The sequence below is a fragment of the Perognathus longimembris genome, chromosome 1, assembly GCF_023159225.1.
Source record: "Perognathus longimembris pacificus isolate PPM17 chromosome 1, ASM2315922v1, whole genome shotgun sequence".
NCBI classification, from domain to species: Eukaryota; Metazoa; Chordata; class Mammalia; order Rodentia; family Heteromyidae; genus Perognathus; species Perognathus longimembris.
The window spans coordinates 101,446,612-101,474,378 of NC_063161.1; the positions used below are offsets into that span (position 1 = coordinate 101,446,612).

Genomic DNA, 27,767 nt, shown 5'->3' on the forward strand with positions numbered 1-27,767 from the left:
CTGAAATAAACAAGAGAAAAACTTAAGAATGAAAGCTCCAGAAATAAATGCTGTTATAGAACTGAACACTAAAAGAAACTTTAAAACTTGCTGAATTGGCAACAGTAGAGTTTGTCCAACTTCAACCAAAGAAAAGAAACTGAAAAAACAAACCAAAAAGAAATCACACACACACACACACACACATACACACACACACACACACACACACACACACACACAGCACTGAGCCTCAGAGACATATGGAATAACCATCAGAGATCTAACATTTGTGTTATTCAAGTTCATGAAAGAAATGAGTATGGAAATGGAAATGAATGACTAGATAAGATATAATGCTCAATACAGTTCCAAATTTGGTGAAAGACACAAAACTACAGATTCAAATAATTTAATGAATCCAAACAAGAATATTAAGAAAATCCCACATTAAAGAACATCATAGATAAATACTTAAAAACCAAAGATAAAAAATATTAAGAGCAACCAAAAGGGGAAAAAACAAACACTACTTATACAAGAACATCGATTTAAGTAATAGCAGATATTTTTCCTAGAATTACTGAAGTATAATTGATAACCCAAAGTTTTATATAGTTAACAAATATGATTTCATGACTTGCTACATGTGTGTACTGTAAAATACTTAGAATGACCAAGCTGACAGTGGATTAAAAACAAACCTGCAACCATTCTTCCAGAATGCAAATGCTAAAATGAAAACTTAGTCAATTGCATATTCTATACCCAGAGAAATTATCCTTCAGGAATAAAGGAAAATACTTTTTAAATCTTAAAAAAAATCCCAAAGAATCAAATGCTAACAGACCTACAATTAAAGATTAATAAAGAAAATATTTAACAGAAAGACAGTGATCAAAGAATCCTGGACCATCAGAAGGGAAATAAAAATACAATAGAAAATGGTTATATGTTGCTACATAGAAGAGATTATAATTTTCTTCATGAGTCTGATAAGCTGCATTTGAAAATCCTTAAACAATCCGATACACAAGACAATGATTAAAAGCAGAAGTTAAAAGGATCTCAATGGAAGTAAGGTTGCCATCATTAAGATTTCTGTGGAAAGGCACATGCTCTAGAATAGTGAATCAACAACAAGGAAGTGGAAAGCATCTTTGTATATATATCACATCATGATTTACTATCTAGTTGTAGTCATCAGGACAGTGTAGTATTGACAAAAACACAGATCAATGGAACAAAATACAGAACCAAGAGTATATGCACACAAATATGCTCCAACTGATAGGTGACAACTTTGTGAATCAATTCAAAGAAGGAAAACATAGCCTTTTCATCAAATGGTACTAAGGCCAAAAAACAACCTTAGGACAGAAAAAAATCTTCGACTCAAAGATTTTTCTACTTTATAGGAAGAAAAATTACCTTAATGGATCATAGACTTAACTATGAAACATAAAACTATAAGATTTTTAGAAAAAGAAAACAGTAATAAATCTTTGTGATCCAAACAGGCAAAAACTTCTTAGACTTGGTATTAAGACATGATTCATAAAAGAAAATATTGATAGGCTAGGAATATGGCCTAGTGGTAGAGTGCTGTCTTGCATACATGAAGCCCTAGGTTCGATTCCTCAGGAACACATTATAAAGAAAAAGCCAGAAGTGGCGCTGTGGCTCAAGTGGCAGAGTGCTAGCCTTGAGCACAAAGAAGTCAAGGACAGTTCTCAGGCCCTGAGTCTAAGCCCCAAGACTGGCAGAAAAAAAAAGAAAATATTGATAAATTTATATTCAATAAAAATAAACATTTTGTTTAACCAAAGTTCATTGGAAAAGACTAAAAAGGCAAGGAGACTAGAAGAAAAATCACATATCCAACTAAGGATGAATATGTAGATTATATTTTTAAGACTCTCAAAACTCAACAGTAGTAAAACAAATCATCCAATAAGAAAATGGGAAAAGAGCTAGGCACTAGTAGCTCATGCCTGTAATACTACTCAGGAGATCTGAGGATTGCAGTTCAAAGCCAGCCCAGGGAGGAAAGTTGCTGAGACTTTTACCTCTAATTAATCACCAGAAAACCAGAAGTGGAGCTGTGGCTCAAAGTGGTAGAGTTCTAGCTTTGAGCAAAATATCTCAGGAACAGCACCCAAGCCCTGAGTTTAAGCCCCACAAACAATTTAAAAAAATGGGAAAAGACATTATTAGATGTTTCACTGAAACAGATATGTGGACAAAAAATGATCATATGAAAAGATGTTCAACATTATTTGCATCGGGAGAATACAAATTGTAACCACAATGAAATATTACTATATACCTATCAGTATGACTAAAAAGTTTTAAAAAAATGATGACAATACGAAACGTGAGCAAGGATGTAAAGAAATTGGGTCCCTCATACATTGGTGATAAAATAATGCAGACATTCTGGAAAATAGTTTTCATATAAAGCTAAACGTGAAATTACCATATGACCCAGAAATGGTACTATTGGGCAATCATCCAGAGAAATGAAAATTTATGTCCACACATAAAAACCTGTACACAAATGTTCAAAGCAGCTTTATTTGTAATCGCTTAAAGTGGAATCATCCCAGATGTCCTTTACCAGGTAGATGGCTAAACAAACTAGAATATTGTGGAATAAATATACCAGGCAATATTACTTAGCAATGGGAAAGAGTAAAATATCGACACACACACAACTTGGATGAATCTCTCGTGAATTACAATGAGTGAAAAAAGCCAATTCAAAGATGCTGCAGACTGTAAGATCCCATTCATGTAACATTTTAAGCATGAAAATATTTTAGTAAGAGAAGACAGATTTCGTGGTGCCAAGGTTAAAGCTGGGGCAGATGGGAAACAAGTGGGTATGGTTGTAACAGAAAATAGAAAGGGTTGTGCTTTTGGAAATAGACAATGTTTTGACTATAGTGGTGAATCAAAAACCAACACATACATGACAACTGTACAGGAATTAACCTGTACACAGACCTACAGAAACACACACACTACAGGTGTCATTGAAGAAATTGGAACATAAGTGATCATTTGAGCCAGGGTCAATATCTAGGTTGGGATACTGTAATACAGTTTTAAAAATTTCTATACTGGGGAGGAGGTGGATAAAGAATACAAGAGCTTCCTGTGTTATCATTTACAAGTGTGCTTGTGTGTGTATCTCAATAAACACGTAAAACTTGACAATTATGATAATGAAAAGATGAATGCCAGAGACATTTCTCTCATGATGTTCATTTACAAACATGGTTCTTGGTAACCACAGCTAGCTCTACTATGGAGAAAGGAGCACAGACAAAATGATTTTGTGTGTAGTCTTTTATCATTCAGTTAAATAGTGACTGCTTTATATGGAAGGGGACAGGAAATGCCATACCAATTCATATCCATTCAATCTGTAAGGAGAAAGACATGCTAGTAATCTTCCTATCAGTCAACTAGCAGGTACTGAGTACAGTAGATTTTAAATTCCATTGGAAAATGGCATCTATTTTACTCACCCAAGTTTGTTATTTATCTGGCAGTTATGGACTCACGAAAGAAATTCAGTTGATTTCATTGGGGATGAAGAATAAATTCACCCACATACATTGATTCCCTGTGAAGTAGTTTACAACATTCTGGTGCTTTATAGCAAGGGGAACTCTGAAGAGTGTTGAATTCCTAATTTCTTAAAGTTTCTCTCTAAAATAGCCCCCTCTTATAACAGCAAAGAGGAGTAAATCAATAGTCAACACCCAGATAACCAAGGATACAATTAAGCTGAAGGTTTTCAATCATTAAATCAAACTTCATTTTCAAATATACAAATGTAACCATCTTTATGCTAGCACTTAAAAATGTGCTAAATTTCATACAAATTCAATGACAGAACTAAGCTTCCTACTCCTTTTCCTAAAATAGGTTCATCCCTGGCAAATTTGGAGACAAATAAATATATCCCTAAATTTGAAAAACAGCCCTAATCAACAAGAACTCTTTAGAGTACATAATGTTAAATGAAACAATTTTGTTTAGCCAGGAACCAATTTGGTGTTTCTGATCCAAAATTTGGAGATATGAAACTTAACAAGACTTTTGAGTATCATTTCCCCAACTTGCTCTCAAACAGAAAAAAGTTCCAGGCTTCTTAGGGAAAAAAATAATAACCCAAGCCTGGCATTCATGGCTCACACTTATAATCCTGGCTACTAGGGAGAGTTGAGAGGATTATACTTCAAGGGATTCTGGGGACAAATGTTCAAGAGACCCTGAATCAGCCAATAATTGTGCTCAGTAGTATGAGGCTATCATTCCGGCTACAGCAGGAAACATAATCAACACAGTGTTACAGGATGGCCTAAGTAAAAAGTGAGCCTCTATCTTAAAAAATAGCCAGAAAAAGAGGGATGGGCACATGGCTCAATCAGTAGAGCACCTGCCTAGAAAGTGCGAAGTCTTGAGTTCAAGTATTAGCACCAACAGGATGAATAATTTAGCTTCTGGCATCAGTTGAATGAAAGTACTAATGGTAAAAATAGGCAGAGTAACATGTCAGATACCTTGACTAAGAAGCTTTAGGAAGGCATTTTATTGTGATACCATGGAGATCCATGGGCAAGTGGTATACAAGTGGACATCAGCACTCCTTCATATTTTCACTTTTTGTATTCCCCCCAAAGTATCTTGAATGAAGATGCAAAAGAGTCACACCAGATGCCAGTGGGCAGAAGTCTGAAGAGTTTTTAAGCGCACAAACAGCAGAAACAAAATGAATCAAGTAACTAAAAAAATCTACAAGAAACAGTTGGAGTTGTGATTTTGTTTGAAATTTTAATATGCTTTGATACTGCAAAGCTATATGTCTTTGCAGTCTACTTGTTGAATCTGCCTTTGCCATATTTCACACAGTAATCGACAGAATTACTGAGGTGTGCCCATGTATGTGTATGCACATACATATGGAAATGTACACATAGATATACATTATACACATGTATGTGTATATGCATACACATATGTATATGTGTGTTTATATATGCATACATGTATTTATGTTAGTTATTGCTTACCTTGGAACTTGCTAATATTTTATACAATTTACCTTAAGTGGGTTAAAATTGTTAAATAAGACTTTATTGCATCTTATGGGCAATTAATTTTAGAGGAACTAAAATCAAGATTTTATAGTATAAAGTCAATGAGAAAGTAGGATGCTCCATTTGAAACTTTGCTTCAGGCCAGCACTGTCTGAATGCTTTTCCAAAGTACATTTGGGCATGTTTTTTGTTTTTGATTTTTATATTTTTTCTATTTCAGCTATTCAAAATGTAGGGGTTCAAAACTAAAGAGAAGAAATTATGAAAATAAGTTGTCTATCTTAATGATGATTGTTTCTTTGGGGAATAAGAGGCAACAAAGAAATCCTTTCACTTCTTAAAGATTTGGCTAAAAAGGAGTTCAAAGTAACCCTCTTTCTTCACTCTCAGCATAGCGACGTCTTCAAGTAAATCCCCACAAAGTAAGAGATTCTCATAAACGGGATAGAGATGGTAAGGTTATTAACCCTGCAGTTCACTGTGAATAACTATGCTTATTTCCATTATTATGCAGTAAACCGTGTTAAAGCTGGCTGATAGGCATATTCATTATAATTATTCTTTCTGATTTTGACAATTTTTATGAATTTCCATAACAAAAGTAAAAAAAATATTAACAGTGTATTCACTCTCTTTGTAATGCTATTTCTGTTCTCTCAATGTTATTACAGTTTTAATTTAGCTGCTGTAAAACAAAAAACCAGACAGCATGACATCCAACAATCTTTACTTTGACCAACTGTGATAAGGTTAAACACTTTCATCCTCGCACAAAACTTTCTTGAGTTTGATGTGTGAGTATTTTCCATTTGGGAATAAAATCTTCAGCAAATCTTGTAGTGGATTTTCCTTGGGTGACACAAAAGTAAGCCAATTGAGGCTCTCAGGAAGGCGGGATGCCAGGGTAAATCTCATCATTTCTTGCTTCATATGTGAGTCAGATGTTGAGGATTTTCTGAACCACAGAATCATGGAGAAGAAGGTTTTTGCATTTCCTGTGTTCTTAACTCCTGCTCTCAAACTCACAAGATTTACAGCCAGTCAACAGTGGCATGAACTAGCCTGGAAATATCCCAAGAAAATGTATCCATTAACTGCAGTGTACCTTTTTCTGCCATGGTCCACAGCTTCATAACATTTGTCAGCCCTAATGGTCATTGTACTACTACTTTCCCTAGCCACTCTGCCATACTGTTAACAGACTCATCTTGAAATCTACAATTCAAGGCAGTTCTACTACCACTTAAAATGTACATTGCTATCTTGTTAATTTTATTTTGTTAAATTTTGATTGGATTGTTGCTGTTGAGAAAGACATAAATACATGAGTATATATATATATATATATATATATATATATTATATGGTTATGTACTTGTAAAAAGCCCACCTCTATGGGAGTATCCCATGATCCATGTAAAACCAACAGCATTTTTTTATATTTCCAAGTAGAAGTAATGAAATCCTGGGATTCTAGTGAATGTTTGTACATGTCACAAGCATGTGTGCTTATGCATACATACAAACATATATTTAAGCACCCATCATAAGGATTGTCATGAATTAAGTATTCTCAAGCATTTTCTGCTGTCCTGATAAATTTGTCTTCTTAGTTTTTCTGCCACTACCTGAGTTTGAAATCAGGTCATCATGTGCTTGCTTACTAATGGCTAGTGCTCTACTACTTGAGACAAACAGGCTATTTGCTGGGTTCAATGGAGATGGAGTCTACCAGATTTGCTTCTAGGGCTGGCTTCAAACCCTGATCCTCTGGATCTAAACCTCTTAAAAGTAACTAAGATTACAGATGCAAGCCACTGGCACCTGGCTTATATTATTTTGATAGCTGTATAATGTCATGAAATGGTTATGCCATGCTAGGGGACATTTAAGCTGCTTCAATTTTTTTTCCTGTTGTAATTTGCTTTGTTACATACTTTACAAGTATTTTGACAATGGAAATTCTGACTTTTCTAAAAATAACTTCCACTGTATAGTTCTCAAACTCAAATATACATTAGAACTATTCAGAGGGTTTGTTCTGGGCACCAATCCCAACAATTCTTTTCAGTGAGAAGGCCCATTGTCAGATCCATAAACTTTCATTTTTCACAAATCTACACAGTGCCTGGAGGACACTGTGAAAGCCATTGGAGAAGCACCTGTGCCCTTATGAAACTAATGCCCAGAGGAGTTTCTTCTCATTTTGGTCTCATTCCCTTTTATTCTCCCATTGAGAAATAAAAGGCTGGTCTAGTGACTATTTGTACAGCATGGTACAGAGCCTGACCTATGCACAGGTGCCCACATTATGCTAAAAAATTGGTATATCACCAATGTGGGCAAGACTATAGTTTTGACAACTACACCTTGATTTGAGATTGTCTCCCTACTCAAGAGCTGGCAACTTTATGTCTTCCTAAAGTTCACGCTGTAAAAATATACTCTAACTCACAAACCTAGTTTAAAACACAAGTCATAAACAACTATTTTGATAGCTAATGATTTTGAAGGTCCTAAGGTAGAAAAGGTGCCTCCAGACATGAAAATCACATACTGGGAAAATGAGATGATGTTTAACTTAAAATTGAGAAGGTTCTTTGACAGATGTTAAAATTAGTAAAAGTTCAAGTCATACATTCTTAAGATAACAGTCATGGGACAATCCCCAGTATAAATGCTAATTCCTTCCCAAATAGTAAGTAAAAGTTATGCAATTACATATCAAATATGACAATTAGTCATATTTCACAAAGTACAATGGCCATTATTGCATGCAGAAAAATTACATTTCTAAGGTTAGATATTTCACATCCAACAAAGGGACAGAGATTAAAAACGTCTGACAGAGCCAAGTCGCAAGCACAGGGACAAAGAGAGTTTCTCATATAAAAACAGGAGTCAAAATGGATACATTCATTGGGAAGAACTTCAAATTTGAGCCTGGGAAACTTGCATTTATGCCTCCAGTCAAATGTTATAGAAATCAATTTTTTTTCAGAGTAAGAAAAGCTTCAAATCCTTCAAAAACCAATCCTCTTCCTGATAAACTCAATAATAATTGCTTGGTATAACTACTCCAGAAATATTATTTAATTGTAAAAATTAATTATCAACTTAAAAGCCATGTTGAACAATTATGGAAAATCTTAGCAAGCATTACAGTAACTAAGATTTTTCTCCCTGTGAAAACACTTCCAAAGCAGATAAAAACAAAACTTTATCTTTGGGAATACACACACATTTGGTAAAAAGTGCAAGGAAAAACTATAACAATGGTTAATTAAGTTGTGACTTCTTGTAAGTGAAGGGATCTGTGAAAGGGGCACAGAAAGATTCTTAGAGACTGAGAATCTTTGGTCTCTCAAGCTGAATGGTAGACTCATTACTGTTTTCTCATTTAACAAGACATATATTCATTCCATGGTAAATAAGATACTTTTTACAATTGCTGTTTAATAAGAAGAAAGAAAAGGTAGTATCTTTAGGCCTTTACTTAAGCGTTCCTAGTGAAATTCCGTTGTCTACAGGATAAAACCCTACTTCCTAGGGAGGCCAGTAAGCTCAGCCCTTAGGCAAATACTTCTGTAACCCCATATCCATTGCAACTCTGTCCCTCACCTGTGCTCTAGTGACCTCCTGAATAATCCTGTCTCCAAGTACATGCCTGCGCTATGTACATATGAATTCCTCTACTTGGTATGTGCTTCTCCCGATTCATCCTGCTATCTATTGTACTTTTTTTTTCTTCTAGTCATTATATCTATTGTACTTTCAAATTTAGCAGATGCTAGATCCTTCCCTGAAAATTCCAATACTCACTCCTTCCTCTGCAGCTTCACAAGTGCACTAAGTGATTTTACGTTTATGTCTTTTTCCCTTGCATCCAAGGGAGCTATGTTTTTCCTTCAATTCAAGCAACAAGTTCTATGTGTTAATATTATGTGGTACACTATGTTAAGTACTAAGTCTCTCAGAGAAAGGGACTTACCTACCTTTCATTCACCCACCAAGATCTTGCAGTCTAATTTCCTCACATCTCTATTTTTTATGCTAATTAGAGTGCCCAGCAAGTTGAAAACTCTCAAATTATGCCTGATAAATCAATTACTTGACAAATTAAAGAAGAAATAGTACTACCATTTTTCCAGTCAAAATAAAAAACAGGGCTGGGAATGTGGCTTAGCAGTAGAGCGCTTGCCTAGCATGCATGAAGCCCTGGATTCGATTCCTCAGCACCCCAAAAGCAGAAAAAGCTGGAAGTGGTAGAGCTCAAGTGGTAGAGTGCTGGCCTTGAGCGAAGAGAAGCCAGGGACAGTGCTCAGGCCCTGAGTTCAAGCCCCAGGACTGGCAAAAAAATTTAAAAAATAGTTTAAGGGAAGGATCCTACTTGTCTTAAGTAATATGCCAAAATTAAAAACAGAACAAAACCTTTGGGTTATGAGTCATGTATTCACTTCCCTTTATCCATGATTTTTGTTTTTTCTTTTCTTTGCCAGTCTTGGGCCTTGGACTCAGGGCCTGAGCACTGTCCCTGGCTTCTTTTTGCTCAAGGCTAACACTCTGCCACTTGAGCCACAGCGCCACCTCTGGCCGTTTTCTATATATGTGGTGCTGGGGAATCGAACCTAGGGCTTCATGCATACAAGGGAAGCACTCTTGCCACTAGGCCATATTCCAGCCCCCATGATTTTTTTTTAAGGTTCAATTATATAGACTACAGTTTTAAAAACAAAAAGACACCACCAAATGTTTGTCTTAATAGTGGCATGATTCAATTTTTCTCATGGAATTTCTGAAAAAGTATAAGGCAACTAACCCAAATTCATCACATTTACTGTAGAGCACAGTAGCAAAGCAATAAGATGATACAAGTTGTGTTTATGGAAACTGTTAATGAAAGGGTTCCCTTTCAGTCTCTCCCACTTGAAACTGTGTTTGTAAATATGTTCATTTGTTGTTCACTTTCTTTAGAAGGAAAAAAATTCCAAGGAAAGATTTCAAATTAAGACTTCTTCAAATTTTTTAGTTTCTAAATAGCTTCAAGTATTCGAGGAAACAGTCATCATATTTGCCATTTATGAATATTGCATGGCTTAGGAAAACTTGAAACAGAGCACTTCTGCAGTTACCAGATTTCAACAAAACCCAACTCCAAAAAGCAACTAGGGATTACCTATATAATGCAGCCATGCCTCCTCAATGTAATTTCATTCTCCTCACGTTAGTCTCTAGTCTTTGGTGGGGAATATGTACTATCAGTCTCTCATAATCCCCTTTAGAGTAGTTCTCATTATTTACAATGAGGTTCATGCATTATTCCCAGAATGGGGGACTATGTTATATTTATTTCACAGCAAGAGATTTGGGCAGGTGTGATTAAGTTACTTATTGTGAGATGTAAATTTTTTCTGAGTAATTTTAAGTGATCAAAACAGAGTCCCAAGTGACCCTATCAGAGCAAGATGACAGGATCAGTTGTTACTAGATGTTGCCAAGGGAAAGCAAGAGGCTGGCATGATATGACTTAGGGGGTCGCAAACCAAGCATGTAGGTAACTTCTGGAAGATGAGAAAGACAGGAAAATGGATTATCCTTCTGAACTCTTGAGAAGGAATCAGCTCTCCAGTGAGCATCATTGCAGTCTTCTTATCACCAGGTATGTAAGAAAAACCTTTGTTATTTGAAGAGACTAAATTTGTGGTCACTTTGTTATAGCAGCAAGAGAAAACTAATGCATCCACCTAATGGAATCCATCCCTGTTTGCATTATCTTGAGCAGCATTGCGCTGGACTCCACATAACACTCAATTCTCCTGACTTTAGGTTTTTTATTATGCTGATCTATATTTTCCTGGTCCTTATTAGCTACTTGTGGACAACACTATTGGTAAGTTAATCTTACCTCAGTGCCAACTTTCCCCCTTTTCAGTCTCATATTACATTGGCTGCAAAAGCAAACACTTTTTCCCCCAGCTGTTACTGCAATTAGGGATGGAAAGTTGACCTTGTTCTAGAAAATAAAGCCTATGTGGAGGTCTGCTGGGTCAGAGAACCTTTGAGGAAAACTTCTGCTTTCTTGATAAAATGGGAAAAAGTGACCAGGACTCTTCCCCCCCTTATAACTGGAGGTGTGAAAGTTGATGCCTCCATAGAAAAACTTCAAGAAAACCATAAAGATATGGATTTGGAAATAGCCAAGTCAGAGACAAAGCCAATACAATGTTTATTAGATCCTTCTGGAAACTTCTGTTTCGTTACAACAATGTTCCTCTTCATTTAAGCCTCTATTCTTCGGTGTTACTCAGCGCTGAAACCTATCTAATTTAATAGATTCTTCTTTCACTAAAAATTCCTATTACACCCCAAGCAACTGGTCGATTGAGGTTCAGGAAAAGATAACAGAATGCATTGGTGAGTACATGCTATATACACTGCCATATATGAAAAAAGAGGAGATAAGTAGGAGAGAGAAAAGCAAGGAAGGAAAGATGAAATTCAAATCTAAACTTGAGTCATTCTCACAGTAACATGTTGTAAAGAAAATGCTGGAGAACATAGTGGCATTTGCCTTAATTGTTTCAATCTTACAGAAATTTTTTCCCCTTTAAGTACACATTGAAGAATTTGCAATAGAATGAAAATCTGGTCAGGAGTTCTGAGCTCTCAATGGTTTATTCTCTCATCTTGCTGAATGTACGATCTCTCAGTCTCTCCATCACCATTCTATAAACATGAATACTAAAGCAACTCAAGAGGACTGTTAAAAGAGATTTCATTTACCAGTTCTAAATAAAAATGCTCCTGCATGCTAGAGAATACATGTGATCGGAAATTCCCAGAACACGAATGTGGATGGTGGGTAAGGTGGCTACAGGAAATCCACATCAACAAAAGAAGAAGCTCATTCTATGGGCAAAGCTATGCTAACAACTTTCTACAACCTATGGTACTTCTACAAAAGATTGCCTTGTAAAATGGGAAGTTTGTTAAATATTTTGTGGTTAGGTCAAAGATTACTATAGGGCCTCAATAAACCAAAAATATTTCATACCTAATAATGAGTGCTAACTCAATGACAGGCATAGTGATCGAGAAACCGTATGTCTTGCCTTTGTGAAGCTCTGATTTTTATTCACCTAATATGCATAGGCAAATAAGTACAATATATACAAGCATGTAAAAGGAGAATTACAAGTCATTTCTAGGGAATGAGGGAAAAGATTAAAAGCACAAGGAAAACAAGTCCTTGCTGTTCACTGATGACCACAGCAAAGATGATACACAAGACCCTGCAGGTCAACCAAGCAGGGCTACTGAAAGTAATGAAAATAAAAGATCAGAGAGCTGTGATAGGTTTGGGGTGGATATCAATACATGAGTTACCCAAATCCTTCTAGATATGTTAAAAAATATCGTAGTGAAAAGGTTGAAGAATTATTGGCTGAAAGGGGAAAGATAAAAGAAGAATACAACCAGATATTACTGTGTAAACACAAGTAGAATGCTAGGGACAAGAGATCTTTAGAAAGTAAAGTTGGTGGGCAAGCATCAGTGGTTCATGCCTGTAATCCAATCTACTCAGGAGGCAGAGATCTGAGGATCTTGGTTTGAAGCTAGCCCTGGCCCAAAAACCTAAGAGACTCTTATTTCCAATTTACCAGCAAAAAGCTAGACTAAAGGTATGGCTCAAGTGATAAAGCACTAGCTATGAGAAGAAAAAGCTGAGTGACAATGCAAGGCCATGAATTCTAGTATCAGAAAAGAAAAGGGAAGGGAGGGGGTGAGGAGGGGGAGTGCTAGCTCAAAGCTAGCACCCTACCACTTGAACCACAGCACCACTTCTGGCTTTTTCTATATATGTAGTACTGAGGAATGGAAGCCAGGGCTTCATGCATGCTAGGCAAGCACAATACCACTAAGCCACATTCCCAGCCCCCTATAGTTTCATAGAACAAAAAACAGATGGAGATTAACATTTACTGACAAGAAGCTATATAATCCTTCGCTATGTCCATCCATTTAATCCTTCCAATGACCCTATGAAGTCCCTATGGCTAATTTTGTTTTACCAAACTTAGAATATAGACTTTCAAATATATTTATGTTGGACTTCTGCCTCTGTCCTGTATTATTTCCATGGTGGCATAAATTTAAAACAAAAAATTTAAAATAAAAAGTAACCATCCCAAAGAAGCACTGGAAAAACAAAGTCCAATTAAAATCTACAGCTGTTCAAGCTACCGGCAGTGGTTCAGCGCCCTGATCAGGCTGCCCCCAGTGGTGAGTTCCCCAGTTCTATTCTGAGCTACCAGCAGAAGCATTCCAATTGCAGCTCGTATCTTCACACATTTTTGTGTCATTTCTGTATTATCTATGGCAGCTAGCACGGAAAAAGTTCTTAATATAGCTCTTCTACAAGTAAACTGGTACATTCTATTTTGGGGAAGGGGTGGCTTAGGCAATTTGACAATGATTTTCAACATTTTTAATTCATATACTCTATACCTAATTACTTTGTTGCTAAGAATTTAACCTTTGGCTATTTGCTCATTCATTCATTCATGCATGTATACATGTATGCATTCACATATATACATACACACACGTACATGCATACATACACATAAATATTCATATATTCAGAAGAGTAAAGGAGACAGAATAGCATAATGGCAAATAACACTGCTCCAGGGCCTAAACTCCATGTATTCAAATCTTCCTTTTGGCCCATTTCTAGTTATGATCTCTGTGCCTCATTTGCTCATTAATAAAGCTAGGCAAAGAAAAAGACCACCTTTATTAAATATATTAATGTAACTGCACAGTTTATACTTGGGCCAGCAAGTACTAAGTACTGGATACATGTTACCTATTGCTAATACTGTTCTTGGAGAGTTATAGCAAAGTATCATATATGTTGATACCGAAAAAAATGCATGTATTAGAATGAATTCATAATGGCCTATCCACATAGAGGAAAACTATATTGCTATTGAATATATTTTAATAGATGTGTATGAGCTGCTAGTCCAGAAGAGAACATGTGTTTATCAGGCAAATAATTCTATCCTGGGGCTCTTCAAGGTTTTGTCTGACCCTTGGTAATGTGCTTGTGATTTGATGAAGTAGTTGAGTACTATTGTGGTCTGCAGGCCTTCAGAATGGCTGAAGTACAGAATAGCATGAAGATTAAAGTTATGGGTAAGCATATGGATATCAACATCTCTCCAAACGTACATGGGCCCTTCCTACCTGCTGCCTCCCTCTTCAATTTGTATCTATTATGCAAAGAGAAAACAGTGAGTGGCCTTCTTTTCATCTGTTCTCAATAGGCTTTACATAAAAACTACTGAAGTAACTTGGGAACATGCACGTTTTCTTGCCTGGACCCATGGCATTAGGACTGTTTTCTGTAAATTCTCTTTCACAATCTTGGTATGACAGGTAAACAGCATGAAAGTTTCTTTTATGGATTATTCTGAGCATTAGTCTTAAACTAAAGTTAGTCATATGTGTCAAAAACAATTGGGAGCATTTCTGAATTGCATTTAGGCATCCACATGGAATTTTTGAAAATAATGTAAAAATGGATAAACCAGTCACTGAGAATGTGATTTAGCAAGAGGCCAAGATTATAAAATGTGGCATTGTTGAATTAAAGTCATGCTTTGTGTCTATTACTAAGATGAGGAATAACTGATGACTTGAGATGGTTTGTAGGTCAGGTGAGAAGTAGGTATGTTTCATGACTATCAAACACCTTTATATGCATTAAATCCTTACCCCCAAATATTAAGGTTTAGAGGTCAGACAAATTTTTCCAGATATGTTACACAGGAAAATGATAAAGTCTAGATTTAATACCTAGGCTCACTGGTTTTGAAACTACCAGGTTCCTTCACCAAAAGACTAACATTTCCAGGTAAGTGTTTATGATATTTCAGTAGTAATAAAATGAAAGATAAGATTGTAGGAACAGATAATCCTATTAAAAACTCCTAATGGTCTTGCTTTGTGCAAAGGAATGCTACAAGGTAGCAAATGTTCACACTTCTCCAGCAAATGTTCCAGGGAAGAGAGAAAGTGACAGTCAAGGCATGATGCTATAGTACTTCTCTGTTGTCAAGCAAAATGAAATGTTCTCTCTGGATAGATCCCTCTCAATTTCTTCCACAGGTGTAAATAAGACTCTCCTAAGATGGCAATTAAAGAAAGAATAAGATGCTAACAGTTCCGAGGACAGTTGAAATTTCAATGAGGATCATCAACTATTTAAGACAAAGCCTAAAGCAAAAAAGCTGGATGCCACCGGCTCACACCTATAATCTTAGCTACTCAGGAGCCCATATCTGAAGATCTATGGTCAAAGCCAGGCCAGACAGAAAGTCCATAGACTACAATTAATCACCAAACAGCCAAAAGTGGAGCTATGGCTTAATTAGTACAGTACCAGAGGGAGGGAGGGAGAGAGGGAAGGAGGGAGGGAGAGAGAAAGGGAGGGAAGGAGGGAGGGAGGGAGGGAGGGAGGGAGGGAGGGAGGGAGGAAGGGAGGGAGGGAAGAAGGGAGGGAGGGAAAGGAAGAAAAGAAGGCAGGCAGGCAAGCAGACAGGCATATACTGATGATAAAATTGCAGATAGTGCAAAAAATGACAAGATAAATCCTTGTCTGCACCTATGAGTGCACATACATATATAAGAAATACATAAAAGAGAATATAAACATATAATTATAAAATAAAGTATTTTTAGAACTACACAAATAAAGATATGGGTATGCATTGTTTTGTGTGGGGGAGGACAGAGAACTTTAGTAGCAGTCACAGACATTTTTAGTTATTGCTTCCCTTCAAATGTTCTTCATGCTAGCATTCTGTGAAACAGTAAAAGCCCTTGAAACCAAAATGCAATTTTCCTATTGGTGTGCGTCTTTCTGGGCACATGTGAGCTTCATATAATGCTCCCTCTGCACCCAAGTCTCATTTATCAAAAGAAAGTCTCTGATTCCACACTTTTGAGGAGGCTGCAACTATAGCATTAGTGGTAAAGAGCTGATCTAACACTTGAAAGGCCCTGGGTTCAGTCATAAGCTTCTTAGATTCCATTTAAACCCTTTCAGACCCTAGATTGTGGACTATCAAAAGCTAGAGAGTGGCTGAGGGACAGGTTGGCCTAGTTTTTACATGGCTCAAAGGGGATGATGTAAGATCCCTGAGGATCATTTCCACAGGCCCAATATAAAGCATGGTGATTGCCTAACAGCAGTCCTCTAATTATATGACTTTACTAGTCCTAAATTGTTTGACTATGACAAGCCCAGAATCTCAGGTACAGTATAGCTAGGGACACAAATGTTTGAAGAAAATTAAGATGAAATAATGTACCAATATCTCCATTTTAGAAATAAGAAGCAATGTAATTATGGTCCTGCACTTCACCCAACAAAAACAGAGATAAAATGTAAGCCCCCTCATTCATAGCCTAGAGCTCTTTTCATTGTAGTATCAAGACTTCTACACTGGCTGGTGTTCAGTTCATGGGTTGGAATTCTGCAATGCCTAAGTTGCATTTCTGTACTGGAGCCTTAAATGCAACTCATCCTCCTGACTTTGACCCTCTGATATTCCTTCTGCTGTCACAAGAAAAGTGATAAAAATAACGAGGAATCTCATCAAATCAAAGTTAAAATGCTCACTCCTCTCTCTCTCTCTCTCTCTCTCTCTCTGTCTCTCTCTCTCCTTCCAGAACACCATGTGTGAGAGAAAACAACAGAATGGAAATTGCTCATACAGAGCATGAGGAGGTTGCCCAACCTCCCTCGCACAGCCCGTGCGCAGAGACGGCTGTGCCTCAGACACAAGGTGGTTCATGCTCATTGTTTATTGTGACAGCTGACAAGCCAGCTGGCATGGATCACTCCTCACTTCCAACATAGATGCCACCAGGACACGTGTGACAGGCACCAGCTGCCACTCAAGAAAGTAGATGGTATCTCTACTGGCCAGCAAGGTGCTGCCTGCGATCAAGTCCCTGAGCCCTCCCCAGAGCCTCTCAGCAGAGCTGATGTGAGACCAGCTCCATGTTGATGTGGATGAGCACAGGTGACAGTTCACGTGTGCTGGCCAGGTTGTCAAGACCACAAGTGGGAGAGAAAGGTTGTTCTAAAGTCCTCAGCAGGTTGATGATATCTTTGGCAGAGGAGTAGCAGCTCCACACAGAACAAGGAGAAGAAACAAGAAGCAATGTGTGTCTGGAAACGATGCCAGGAACCATCAGAGGAGTGGGCTGAACTTTCAGGGATCTGGCAGCCTCATGTTCAAGTTAAAGAGAAGCCTCTCATCCTGCAACCTTTGGCCAAGTCTACCTGGATTCACTGCACATGGAGAGGCAGAACCTTGGAGAGCTAGGAGATGGGGGTGAAGATGGGAACAATCATCTGGCCCAGGTCATAGGATACAAAGGAGACCCTCAAATAGTGGTTGCCAAAGAACCCTAGAAAGCCCTTCAAAACTTCATAATTATTCTTCCATCAGTTTCCTAAGCAGCAGGTAATACATAGGATCTGTACCCTGGGGCTAAAGGCATTTTTGGATTGGGTGATCCTTCATTGCTGGGAGCTGCCTGTGTTGTAGTGGGTTTAGTAGAATCCTGGGACTATCCCCAAACTTGACTAGCAACCCACTCCAAGTTATAGCAACCAACCACATCTGTAGACAGTTTCTGTGGGATGAGAAGTGACAAAGCAGAATAACTCTCAATGGAGAAATACTGGTGTAGTGGTCAACAGTATAGACCTGATCATCAGCCTTCCATGGACCTTCATCCCAATTCTACCTTGTGTTAAATGTAAAACGTAGGCTAAAGTATTCTATGTTCATGCCTCGGTGTCCTTGGATGTAAAATGAAACACATGCCATATGGAGCAGTTCTAAATGTCATTTTCTGTTCTGCATGTAAATCTCTCCTCTAGAGAAAAAGAAGAGCAGGTGCATTCCATTCCAACAGCTCTCCTTTTCAAGGGTCTTCAAGTCAACACATCCATGGAGGAATAAAATGCAGGTAAATCAAGATCACCACTGGGATTCCAGGTTAGCATCCACCACTGAGAGAGGTCCAAGTGCCACTTACAAAGTCAGAGAGAAGACAGAAACCATGACTCCCGTACAGTGATGGCTGGCAGGTAGAATGGAAAAGCAGAGATACCAATTTGTTCCAGCTTCCAGACTTCTTCCTAACTGCCTGCTGTGGAGCCATAAGCAATGAGGTTATATGCAGCTTTGTCCTTTACTTTCTTCAACCTTCTAATCCTTAGAAAGATATAATTTCCCTTACCCTTCTTCCATCAGCTCTTCCATAACTTTATGAAATCCCTCCAACCTAGAGTGGATCCTATTATCCAGACCAAATTCTGACTTATGAACTCAATAATTTGATGTAGAAACTAAAATCTCATCATTAGGAAGATGTTTCTGGAAGTAATAATATTTATTAGTAAGTGTGTGTGTGTGTGTGTGTGTGTGTGTGTGTGTGTGCAGAGGGGGTTTGCATGCATATGGATGTATTTATAGCAAATCTTTCATTTTCAATGAAATACATGGGGAAATATGTGTATAGGAAAAGAGAAGAACCCAGGCTAGCTTACCACCTGCTGACATTTTCCTCCCAACCCTTATAGAACTCTGAAGCTCTGAAAAGTCCTATCTGTAAATCCCTTTAGAAGAGCAAATTCATAAAGTATACACAAATTTTTAGCAAATGAAGTGCTACAGCAGGAATTTGAAGACAATGTCTGCAGAGTCCATAGAGGAAAGCAAACAGCTAACTATACACGCATGGTGCTAGGGAATTTAATTACTGAAAAATGGAAGTAAAGTAGAGACAAGGAGGCAAGAACAAGAGTTTCTGCTTCTAAGGAGTTCACAATTAAATGGCAAATAAAAACATTTTCTTTGCCAAAATCAAAGAAAATGTGGTTTCCGGTCTTGGGGTGAGACACATGACATTCATTGGCACACAGGTGTCATTGTTCACATGATCAAGGCCTATAAGAACATATGGTGTAATGTATGGCAAATGGTAGCCTCAGTAATTGAGATGGATGTACAGGAAGCGCACTCACAAAATACCTGCAGTTTAAAGCTATCCAAGCAGAGAAGAAATCCCAATCTAGTATCTGTCTACTTTGACAAGGGGGCTATCTCTGACCCTGATGACCTCTCCAATGAACAAGAAGTTGTTGCCTTATGATTTCATTCTATAATTGTTTTTGGTAAATGTTTTTCCTCTGGTCAGCTGGGTTAGGGTATACTAAATACTCTGTTCCTTACACTTCATTTTATTCACAATGACTTTTGTGGAACTCTAGATATTCATGGAAAAATAGACATATAAGCTTTAAACTTTTTTTTTGACACACCCGCCTAGAGATTGGACTCTCTTTCCAGCACGGCTTTCAAAAGTCAGATTTTATGGTTGAGAATGCTCATTAAAAATGATTACTTTTGGCAGCAGAAGTCAGAAGGGTGACAGGAGAAAGGGAAGTATTAGAGGCACTGAAATTTTTTCTTCCATTTGTAGAAAGCCTTCTATAAAGCAAACATCATGGGGAGAATTATATATATATATACACACATACATATATGTGTATATATATATGAAAACACCATCTAATCTTTATATGCCTCATTCAAAACAACTTGAAAAATACAGAGGCTAACCCTCTGCCCTATTATCCCTTCATGCCTACTCATTAAGCGGCAAGTACCAAGCATGGATGTCTCTACAGTATTCTCCAAAATACTTGCCACTAGGAACATGGATAGGTGCCTCATAAATGAACAAACCAATAAATTACTAATAGTTGGGAGAAGAATATGAATACAAGTAAAAGGGCATATTTTGGAGACCTAATGTAGGGCATAGAAATCTAGGCAAAATAAATTCTTAATGTTAAATACACCATCTATTCTTTTACTAATTTCAAGGGCACAAAACAAATTGTGCTGCGATGAACATTGTTGTGCCTGGTGGCTTTAGTGTGTTCTTGTTTGCAGCACAATTTGTCATAGCTAGAATATGGAACCAGCCCCTCAGTAGACAAATGGATCAGGAAAATGTGGTACATATACACAATGGAATTTTATGCTTCTATCAGAAAGAATGACAATGCCCCATTCGTAAGGAAATGGAAGGACTTTGGAAAACATTATTCTAAGTGAAATGAGCCAGACCCAAAGAAACAGGGACTCTATGGTCTCCCTCATAGGGAATAATTAGCACAGGTTTAGGCAAGTCACAGCACAGGATCACAAGATCCCAATAGCTATACCCTTATGAACACATAAGATGATGAAATGAACTCCATGTTACGGAAACGATTGTTATATCACTGTTGTAACTACTTTCAACATGCTATGTGTAACCGTAGCTTCTATTATTGATGATCTTCTTGTATCCCCTTCCTGTGGTTGTACCTGCACTATCTCTGTATCTGAGTACATTGGAAACCCTGTATACAGGTATTAGAACTAGGAAACTGAAAGGGAATACCAAAATCGAGAGACACAGGGTAAAAAAGACAAACAACTACAAAAGCAATACTTGCAAAACTGTTTGGTGTAAATGAACTGAACAACTCATGGGGGGGGAAGGGAAAGGGGGAGGTGGGAGGGGGGGAATGAGGGAGGAGGTAACAAAAAGTACAAGAAATGTATCCAATGCCTAACATATGAAACTGTAATCTCTCTGTACATCAGTTTGACAATAAATTTTTTTTAAAGGGCACAAAACACTCAGGTGTGTGTGTGTGTGTGTGTGTGTGTGAAGATGAGTGATACTTCTTAACTCCCATATGATAATTCTCTAAAGGACATTGAGCCTATTAACTTTTCTGGAAGACTTTACTTACACATCAATGCCATTGCCTGAGGACACTTCACACTTTGAAGCAGTGTACACCCTTTCTTATATTCCTTATGAAAATGATTGACTCTACAGGAGAGTTCGGAAAAGATAAAGCCACAGTGGACCACCGGCCACCATTTCTTCTGACATCTGTTTTCCTCCTTTTTTTTTTTCTCATGTTGTTGAATCTTCACATGTCTCCCAATTCTTGTTCTAGGGTATTTTGTTATGTCATCCAAGGGACACCAATACAAAAATAATCTAATCCAGTGTCTTCTAAGTACAGTAACAAGACCTAGAGAAATGAATGTCTGACCCAATGCACAGGGCTGAATCCTGCATTTGTAGGGGCAGTTGAACTACTCACTTACTTGTTTATCTATTACTTCAACAAATGATCACTGCAGTCCTCTGACTCCATGAAGCTCACCACACTAGACCATAGGAATGACTGAAGTACCTCCTGCTTCATGGAACTCCTATTGTAATAGACTTGATAGATAATAAAGCACAACTGATACAATCAATTATTTAGATGCCAGTGAAGTAAAAGCCACAGAGACAAACATAGTGCCTAATTAGTGCACATGATGGGGATTCTGACTTAACCTAGGGATTAGCAAAGTGTCCCCAAGGAAGTAACATTTGAAAGAAAATCTAAAGGATAAATTAGCTGACCAGGGCATGGAAGGCTGCGTGTGCAGATCTGTGATGAAAGGGATTTGGGAGTGGAAAAATAGGGAGAATTAGAGAATATTACATATTCTGACCTTCTCTTCACCATTATGCCTCCCCTGGAAACTCATGCCAAGCAAAGATAATGCCATTGTCCTTTCAAGTTAGGTGGATGAAATGTTAACTATAAAATATTTATAGCCCCAAAAGACAAAAGAGATCTTATTTGTAGCATATTTGCTCAAGTCCATTCTAGAAACATTATGATACGCTATCTGAAATAATTCACCATTTTTGAAGCTGAGAATATCATTTCTTCGTTCCCATAGCCCATATGGTTATGTGTTTCCTGTGGACAAAGACATTCAACAATAATAACAAAAGCTTTTCTCAATCACAATTTGCATAATCAAGCTGGCCCTAATAAGCAGGGACCATGTAAACGCTGTATAATTAATAAATCCTGTCCCAACAACACATGCCTATCAAATTTAAAGGCTGCTTTAAATTTGAAGGAGATGAAATGTAGGAGTTGATTGCAACTTTCATACATGTAGTATTTCTTCTCTAGTTAAGGTACCCAATGCCAATTCAAAGATGGGTTATATTTTCCACTTCAAGTTCATTACATTCAAAGTAAATTGAGTGGAGCAAATGACTGCCTCACCCCAAACACCCTCACTTAAAAAGTCAATGGCTGCATAATAATGTCATCTGATAAAAAGCTTTGCATGTCTGAAACGATTTCATATGGAGTCAACCATGAAGTCAGGAAGAATCTAAAACTACTCAACTTCCTATTGTTTCTGAAAAGCAGCTCCTGGCCAAGCTGGCTCATTTGCTTTCTCTGGTGGAGCTTTAGGTTTTGTATTTTTTTTACTTTCTCATTCTCACATTAAATAAATAAGAATTCGATATTCTGAAATAGAAAAAAAAGGGGGAGACGGGATGAGCTCAGCATAATACATTAGGCCAGAAATGCCAAAGGGAGCATTTTGAAAGATTTCATGTGAAGTGGCAAAGAGGTTCCCAATGCTGGAAAATAATGCAACTCCTCTGTCTGGAGATTTCCAAGGTTTTTGTGTTTGGATTTTTTTCTTTGGTTTTGCAATAATTGCCTTTGCCTACCCATCCCCATCTCATCCAGGGAAGGCTCTGAGGCTTTAGCACGCTTGTTCTGCTCTGAGGCTGACTTGAAAACCTCCTCCACATGGATGCACTCAATCACCCAGCATTAAATGAGACATCTAAGGATCATGCCACTCATCATTTCTGTCAGGTTTTCTCAGCCCTTTGTGGAGAAAGCCACTACAATCCCATTACCAGCTGGCATATTATCAGATGATAACTGAAGTGAATATAAACACTTAAACAACACAGGGAACTGCTGAGGTTTGACTCTTGAGCAACACAGCCCAAGAGATTTTTCTGACACCTGATCTGCAAGCTAAACAATGACATTGTGAAATGCTTTCAATGTCGAGGAACAACCACTCAATTGACCATCATGTGCCTGTCATCTGGTTCTCAGTGCTTCTGAAAGCAGCCATTTGGCCTTTATTCCCCTCTGAAGACACCGCTAAGTGATTCTAAACTTCTTCTTATTGTACTACCATGCAAATATTTGTTACAGTCGAGGGATTCATTTTGTACAGGTTGCTGTATAGTGGGTACATGTTTGCTGAGGAAGACAGAGAGACATGTTGGTTTTGTTCGAAAGAGTAACTAAACCAGTTCAAAGAACTACGTAAGTATTCCTTGACCAAAATCAATCTACAGCAGGAAGTAGCCTGCTGCATGCTCTCAACCATCTGATGGTACACTCTGGGAGTTGAAAGCCACGAAAGATGGAAGATCATCATATTTACTTTCAAGAAATGTAGAGTCCCATTTGTGGGTCTGTGTATACATGTGTATACATGCTTGAATGTGAACACACACAGAGCCACATAGGGCCATATAACTCAAGGCGATCTGTAAAAGTCATGTAAGAGATAGAAACCAGGGGAGGCCACGCTTTTAGAGAAGGGAGAAATCTCTTTGGGCTGATGTGACCTTAGAAGTCTTTTTAGCATAGAGATCATCAGGGTGTTTGTGACAGATGGCTCAGGCAGAGATACACAGATCGGAAGTTTGTGAGATTCTTAGGAAAAGTAGCATAAGCAGAGGTAGAACTCACAAGATGGAGAGTCTCCATCAGAGTGGGACACAGGAGAAATCTGAGATGGTGAATGGGGAGTAACATCACTCCTCAAAATATACTCTTAAAACAGTACTTAAGGATAGGATCTAAGACTGGCAAAAAGAATTCAGTAGAAGCTCTATGTGTGACTGTTAAGGCCAGTCAGTTCCGTATGCAATCAAAGCATCAGCAGAGGAATTTACCATATTGAACAAAAACAACATCTTTCTATGTTGCTGCTCCCCTAGCAACCAATGGGTTCCAATGGGTCAGGTCTTATCCAGCCCTGGTCTAGCCCTATACCTAAGAAACCAGCTTCTAATATGAAAGCAGAGCTACCTCACCATGCTACAGGACTCCCAGTAAATGCAGAGATTCACAGAGGCTTGGAATGACAAAGAAAACGCTTTTCCTACCAAGAATAACTGAAATTCATCCTGGTAGGAAGGCAAGGAAGACAGAGAGGTCTTTGTCACATCTTGGTAACAAGAGAATTAAATATGAAATGGATGATTAGGATGAGGCTTTGGGGAATAACTTCTAGGTTCTGTTTCTTCAACTTCTCTTCTCAGTGACAATAAAGGTGGCTCTAGAAGCCTAAGGGGAATTTAGAAACCTGTCTCAAACAACCCACAGTTGAAAGAGAAGCTGAGGAAGGATGCAATCTGAATCACTTTTCTAGCTAGTGGGTTTCATGACGTAAAGGAAGGCTTAGGATATACTTTCCAAGTTAGAGTTTATCAGCTCTGAAGCAAATGAAACCCGTTAAGCAGTCTAAGCAGACTTCACAGCCTCTTAGCTACAGAGATCTTGACTGGTGTTGGTAGAGTTAGAGAAGAGCATAAGCTAAGGAGAAACTACTCAGAATAGTTTTCAAATCCATAGTATATCACTCCCAAATGGTCTTCTACCAAAATCTGAGATCTGACAGTCCTTTTCTAACACCTATGGCTAGGAGATCTAACCCAAGGGATGCAAGTCATGTGACTACAGGGGAGCTGCCCACTCCCCATTGTGACCCATAACTCTGGAGAGTCAGTGCAACAGAGGTACAGACCACCAGTGGTGACAAGCTAATCAGAACAGTTTTCTCTAATTAGAAAAGAAATCAAAGGAATACGTGTGGGCACAGAGGAAACAGACTATAATCCAAATTCCAGCTTGTTTTTCTACTTCCTGTGTGCACCCACTCCATGTTGGATCCTCTTACAGAATGAGATGGCCATGGCTACTTGACACAGGTGCCGGGAAGAGCCAGGACATGAAGTGAGCAAAACCCCAAGCAAGCAGTTGATAGATGATCATATAACTCATTGGCTGTTAGATGAAAATATGAACGGTCCTGGCTCACTGGAATACTAAAATTCCATTATCAAGTGATGGGAGTTTACATAGGATGATGCTTTTTAATATATTGAATAATATGGTTACATTTGTTTGTTGTTCTTCCCTCCCTTTCTTTGCCCCCTCTGCCCCACCCCCTCGTAAGAGAAAAAAATAAAAGCAACAATAAACACCATCACCACCAGTAATAACAACAAAAACCCACTTCCATTTCCTGGCAGGATAATTTAAAGTTTAAGTGGGCCTTCGATATTTGTGGCCTCTTTAACCTTCACAACTACCCTTTGGGATTATTAAGAGATGCTGAAGAGACAGAACATTCAGTCACTTGCTTGACATCACTCAGTTAACTATGCATACGAAGGAAAGAACTAGTATCTCTGATGAGATCACACAGCCTCATTCCCTGACAATTGTACCACTCCACATATGTATTTTTCCCAGTGCTCATGCCATAAATTTACAAACATTTATGAATATTTATGAAATGCCTCCTATATACTACCTTAGCCCATCAGTAAAAAATATGACCAAGACCTCTACCTGAAGAAGAAATAGTCAATAAGTAGAGCACATAAGACATAAGCAAATTTGACAGCAGGTGGAAAGCCAATCATTGTTGCAAAAAGAAAGAAAGAAATAGAGCAGGGTAAATGGGGGTGGGAGGAGGTTCAGGAAGGTGCAGATCTCGTTTCAATGAGGCAAAGAAGGCAACATCTCAGCAAAGACTTGTAGAAAGTGAGAGTTCAGCAGCACATAACAGAATTCCAGATAAAAGGCATAGGCAGTATGAAGCTATTACATAAGGAATGAGCCAGGTGGCAAGGTACAAGAATAGGAGACTCTGCACAGGGTACAAAGGTAAGTTAACATACTAGGCAATTTGTCTCCCTTCCCTTTAGACTGGCACAGAGTTGATTGGGTGATGGGATCATGTTATAAGTCTTCTTCACAGGAATTTGGGTTGTCAAGGCCCACTCTAAGGAAGCATGCCGTTGCCTGTCTAGAGTTATATCATATTCTAACACCTAGTCAGTGTGAGAAATCTTTTCCCAATCCTCTTGTTTAGTATGAGAGAAACACAATTTGAAAAAATCTTTGGGACTGTACCGTTCACCTTTTAAACCAATTAGGTTGCTTTGCATGTCGTCTTAAGAGTCACAAACAAAACAAAAAAAAACTGTATTTAGTAACATGACTGTGCCATCAGGCTTTTCACCTTGATTTTCTAATCTTGAAAATTAATAACTTTTCCAATGAGCCTGAGCTTCCAGCTAGGAGACACACTGTAGACATCTCCACAGTCATTTACATAGTGCCGGATTATAAATGTCTGATATTACACGAATTAGTGCTGAGCTGCAAGAACAAAGTAAATAATTAGCACCAGCACACATGGTGGATTCTATTTCAAATCTCCTCTTGCTGCCACCCTGATATAAGCAAAAGAGACTGGTCATGTATCTGCTGATCACTGCTGCAGTAACACTCACCACAAATCAATTTCCACCTGTTCGCAGTTCCAAAAATAGCACAGTGCCAAGATTTCTGTGTGCTACAGAATGTGGTGGGTCTGAGGGATTGAATAAAGCACAATTTTGAATGCACGGTTTCTTCAGAGAGGATCCAGAATGAGCATCTGCAATTGCAATTCTTGGATAAGTCCCTGACAAGACTTGGACAGTCTCTGGGATTGTCATCTGAGAATTATACTATATTGCACATAGTATAATCCGTGAGTTGGCGTATGTGTATGCGTTGTGTGTGTGTGTATTTGTGCATCTTTGTTTTTGTTTCTGACTGTGCTCACACAATGCTATACTCACTTAGGAATAGAGATCACGTTTGGAGGACAGTTCAAACCAGAAAATATAGATCATCAAAGACCAAACCTTATATATGAGTCAGATCATCTTTAAATGATTTATAATATTTTAAATGTGGTTTGAGGCAACTGAACAAGAAATTTGTCTGTTGCAAAACATAACTTAGCCAAACTTACCTGATTAATGTTTATTTATATTTATTCATTCATTTTGTTTTCAGTGTAACTTTCATTTTTAAACTTCTATTTTTGGAAAACTGCAAACAAACAGAAAGTCAACAAAATAACATAATGAACTTTGTGTAACTCTATGTTATTGAGTTAATGTCACCACTGGGTAGAAAGAAGTCTGTCTGCTGTACACAGAAAAGCTAAACAGAATAAGACCATTGGTAGCTTTCTATCTATTTGACACATGCTAAGTAAAGTCTTAAGTAATTTTCATGCTTTATTTTGTGCCTTATAAATGCAAGAATCCATTACACCCTAGTCAGATTCCCCAAGTACTATGCTTAGACTGTTATCACTATGGCTACAATTCCCTCCATCTACATATATCAGTTTTCCCTGTTGATGTTTCATAAAAGCACATTTCCAATATGCATTTTGAGAATCTCTGCCACTTTCCTGCAATACCCCACTGAATTCTACCCATTTCTGTAGAAAAAACTAAAACCTTCTAAGATGACAATGTGTGTACATTGTTTAGTGGCTGAATTTATAGCAAGAAATGTCCTGTCCCAAT

At 37.9% G+C, this 27,767-nt stretch overlaps 1 protein-coding gene and 1 long non-coding RNA gene across 7 annotated transcripts in view; one reads left to right on the plus strand and one right to left on the minus strand.

Annotated features, from left to right (window-relative positions):
- The window catches only part of Glis3 (GLIS family zinc finger 3), a 446,841-nt gene that overhangs the window by 173,722 nt on the left and 245,352 nt on the right, over window positions 1–27,767 (minus strand). The window lies entirely within an intron of this gene.
- LOC125358301 lies at window positions 10,343–27,187 on the plus strand. Its single transcript, XR_007212324.1, has 3 exons — window positions 10,343–10,354; window positions 14,758–14,768; window positions 25,708–27,187. It is a non-coding gene; the product is annotated as an uncharacterized LOC125358301 (long non-coding RNA).